The following is a 4983-nucleotide window of genomic DNA, read 5'->3' on the forward strand; positions in this document are numbered from 1 at the left end:
GAAACTAACTCAGGTTAACAAACCTGTTCCCCTGCACACAGACTATCAGAATAACCTGAAAGTGCTCTACAGTCAGAAAATGGCACCTGGATTGAGCAGGAAGAAGAGCAGATATATTCCCTCAAAGCCAGAATGGGTCTTGGATGCACCAGAGATATTCAACGACTACTGTAAGTAGGCTACAGGTGTGGAGAGTATTATTAATAATTGGTTAGCTGAGAAAGGCCACACTGATATAATGCCACTGGTTAAGCTGAAGGAGAAAAGTCAGCAGTCAGCAAGCTGAAGGGAAGAGTCAGCAGTGACCTTGCTGCAACATGAGGATAGGGAGTTGAGATTAGTCCTGAATATATCCTAAGAATATGTAGAAAGTATCAAAAGTAGAACCATAGGAATGTAGAAGTAGGCGTAGGTGCTGATATGTAAGCTGATCAATCCTGAGCTCAACTTTTGCAATATGTATGAAGCTCATTATTAACTGGATTTAACCCGCCGTACTGATCAATAAAATTGAGCCTGTGATGATCAAACTGATGTCCTGGTTCCCTTCCGCCGACAAATGGTGGAGAATGCGGGCATAACCGAATCTCTGCCCTTTTTCTCGGATTAAAAGAAAAAGGGATTACGCCACGGTCGAGGAAGTTGGATTTGGGTCCTTGCAGCTGGGACGGTGCCGGAATTTGAAGCACCCTTAAGGTTCACAACTGTGACTTAAGCCAATACGTGTCCGCCGGAGCCTGGAGAGCTGCAACAGCGCGCGCTGATTAATAGGTATGGATAGGCAAGCGGCATATGATTTATTTACTGCCTATTTAGAGCGGCGTGGGATAAAAGGGATAGATTTAAAAAAGGAGTTACCAGAGTTATTAGCTTATGGCCATGCTAAGGGTATCTTTTCTAATCCTCATACAGTTCATGAGCTAGCAGAGTGGAAGATGTTTGGGGAAATATTGTGGGATACAATACTAGACGATGATAAGTCAGCAAAGAAATTCGGGAAGTTATGGCGGGTGGTGTATAACACGTTACTTCAGCAGGTCTCTGAGAGAAAGGCAGCAGAAACGGCAACAGAAGCTCATAAGAGGAATATAGGGTATGGTCATGAAGATGATCCCCTGGCACCTTCTGTAACTAAGGTACTTATGCCTAAGAGTCCCCAGCAAAGTGGTGTGGAGGATTTCTCTATAGGCGCAGTGGAACCGTCTGCACCTTTCCTGTCAGAGGGGGAGGGCGAGTCGGATGGTGGAGGTAGGAGCAAGCCAGCTTTGCCTCCGCCACCAGCTTCAAGCGGGTCGGATGGTGGGGGTGGGAGCAAGCCAGCTTCGCCTCCGCGGCCAGCCTTGCCTCCGCTGCTTCCCCCGAGTGAGCCGGCTCCAGCGGGGGGGCTGATTGCACCCGCAGGCCGGCTCCGCTTGAGTCGGCTCTGGTTCCACTGTCAGCTCCAGCGGGGAAGCCGCTTCCCCCGCGCGAGCCAGCCCCTGCTTCACTGCCTTCCCCGTGCGAAACCTCGGTGTCTGCACCGAAGCGCCAGCAGCATAGCACCCTTAAAGAGCCAGATCCCATCCCAGGGGCGCACCGTGATCCATGGGGGGAGATGGCTAAACAGAGGAGGGAAGCTTGGGCTGCTTTGGCGAAAGAAGTAATGCAAATGGGGGATGGTGAGGCGGTGGAAATAGCTTCTAGTCTTGCATGTCCAGTCACATACACACCACAGTATGATGCACAGAGAAACCTTACGCATAATATAGCAGAATATACTCCCTTAGATTGGAAGCTGTTAACTCAGCTACGTTCTACGGTTAGTCAGTTTGGAGTAAAAAGTGAACCTGTTAGGCAAATGTTAGATTATCTTTTTAATACTCAGGTTTTATGTCCTAATGATTTAAGAGGAATAGTTCGGTTGATATTCACTCAGCATCAGCAGTTATTGTTTAACGCCCATTGGCAAGCGTTGGTAAATGAATCGGTTGCTGTACAACGAGCCCAGGGAGACCCATTACATGGAGTAACAGTAGAGGAGCTGATGGGCTTAGGGGCATATTTGCGTACAGAGGCACAGATGATATCGGGAGCAGATAAACTTAGAGAGTCTATGTGGTTAGTGCGTGCTGCAATAGATATGGTTAAAGAGCCAGGAGGGTTACCGGCTTATATGGGCATTAAACAAGGTAGAGAAGAATTATTTGGAAATTTTATCGATAGAACAACTTCACAGGCATTTATAGCAGAAGCCTTAAAGGAATTAGGATTAGGGTTACAAAAGCAACCAGAGTCCACTCAAAATCAGGTGTTAGCTGCTCTTGCTTCTCTCCGAAATGGCTCACTGGCATTCACGCAAGGAGGCTCGAGACCATTCATCACACAAGTTGCCGCCGTGACATCGGAGACACCAGCAGCTGCCGTGACATTGCTGCTACCTTCTGTCTGCAACCCGCAACAACCGGGAGCCTCGGCTTGGACTTACCAGCAGCAGTAGACGTCGCACTAAGGACGAACCGGCCTGAGAGGATACCCACTGGAGTAAAGGGTCCTCTTATATTAAATGGACGAACATGTGGAGCATTATTGCTGGGACGTTCCTCTATAACTATGTTGGGATTATTTGTTTTGCCTGGTGTTATCGATGCGGACTTTACAGGGGAAATACAAATTATGGCTTACACCCTTTATCCTCCGATTAAAATTACAAAAGGACAACGCATTGCTCAATTGGTACCACTGTCACAAATGACATCAGGAATGCAATCATTTACTGGGCAAGCACGGGATGAAAAATGTTTTGGCTCTACTGGTGTTACACTTTTAACTGTGGATTTACAAAATAGACCAAAGCAAAAGGTTGAAATTACCTATGGGCATCAAAGCATAACCCTTTATGGATTATTGGATACAGGAGCAGATACTAGCATCATTTCTCCAGAAGCATGGCCACAACATTGGCCTCTATTTCCTTCATCAAACATGCTCACAGGAGTGGGAGGATTTACATTGGCAAGCAGGTCGCCATCTTTGTCTGTGTGCATTGAGAATCAACAAATATCTGCTGTGTTTTCAATTGTTCAACTGCCTCCTACAGTTTCCTGCTTAATTGGAAGGGACATTTTAACACAATTGGGAGTGGTGTTAACTAATCAGCACCCTTTGGGGTAATTGCCATTGCTTGGACTTTCCCCATTCCACTCACCTGGAAAACGGATACACCGGTGATGGTTAAGCAATGGCCATTAAAAGGGGAGAGTCTTATGCATGCCCATGAATTGGTACAGGAACAATATACAAAGGGACACCTACGACTGTCCACAAGCCCTTGGAATACACCTATTTTTGTAATCAAAAAGAAATCAGGGAAATATCGTTTGATACATGATTTGAGGGCTGTAAATGACCAAATGGAACCAATGGGGGCCTTACAGCCTGGTCTTCCAAATCCAGCTATGATTCCAGAACACTGGCCACTTTTAATTATTGACCTAAAGGATTGTTTTTTCACTATTGGCCTGCATCCTGATGACATGAAGAGATTTGCTTTTACTTTACCAGCAATAAATCGTGGGGAACCAGATAAAAGATTTGAATGGACATCTCTTCCGCAGGGCATGCGCAACTCTCCCACTTTATGTCAGCTTTATGTTGATGCTGCATTACAGCCACTACGTCGTAAATGGCCAGCAACTATAATATATCATTGCATGGACGATATTTTGTTTGCACAGCAACAGCCATTCTCCTCTTTACAGATTAACACCATTAAAAATACTCTTGCTGCATATTCACTTGTTATTGCTGCAGAGAAAATTCAGACTACAAAGCCCTGGAAATATTTGGGATGGACTTTGATGGATCAAATAGTGATACCACAAAAATTGGAATTACAATTGGACATTAAAACTCTACATGATGCACAGAAGTTGCTGGGAGACTTACAGTGGCTGAAGCCTATTGTGGGAATACCAAATCACTTATTAGAAGCCCTACGGCCTTTGTTAAAAGGTGTGGACCCTACTACTCCTGTACACCTGACAAAGGAGCATCGTCTTGCCTTGCAGCAAATTAGTAACTGTGTACAGCAAGGGTATGTGTCTCGTCGACAACTCGACCACCCCATTGACCTTACTATCTGGAATAGCCCTTGCCACTTGCTTGGTGCTCTCTCTGAGTTGCAAAAGAAAACGGGGGAGATACGGGTATTGGAATGGTTATCACCACCACTACAGCATAAGAAAACAATATCTTCAAAAATTGAACAATTGGCTGCATTAATCAAAAAGGGGCGTCTCAGAATTCTTGAAGTGGATGGTAGAGGACCTGCTACTATTAGATTACCTATGGAAAAAGAAACCTTGGACTGGTACTTGATTGATTCAAAGAATTTACAAGAAGCATTATTGATGTCACCTGCTAAAGTGGAGACTAGTAAATTAGTGCCTAGAGTTTTGCAATGGATGACAGAATGGAACTGGATCACTCGACCTTTGAGAGAAGAAAACCCCATAGAAGGAGCTATTACAGCTTTTACAGATGCAGGAAAGAAATCAAGGCGTGCTGCTGTTACCTGGCAAGAAAAAGGACAATGGAAGCATCAACTCCTCACAGCAGACCCTGCAGATAGCTTACAAACTTTGGAATTGTTAGCAGTAGTATGGGCGGTGTCCAACTTACAGGAGCCTTTAAATGTGGTCACAGACTCTATGTATGTTGCAGGAGTAGTCAAACGAATAGAGGAAGCAGCAATTAAGGAAGTGAATAATAAAGGATTGTATGAGTTACTGATACAGTTAAGGAAGGCTTTACGGGTAAGAGCAAACGGTACCCTTAAGCAGTATATTGACAAACATCAAGATTTGACAGATCCACAAGCATGTTTGGCTAAGGTTTTGTATGTGATTAATCATTTATGCATTTTTGGGGAAGATGATACCCCCCCTGCAATGAAACATCATCCGAGGTCAGGTCAGGAAAATACTAAGGAAACAGAGGTCTTGG

Source organism: Melospiza melodia, chromosome 7, assembly GCF_035770615.1.
Source record: "Melospiza melodia melodia isolate bMelMel2 chromosome 7, bMelMel2.pri, whole genome shotgun sequence".
Classification (NCBI taxonomy): Eukaryota; Metazoa; Chordata; class Aves; order Passeriformes; family Passerellidae; genus Melospiza; species Melospiza melodia.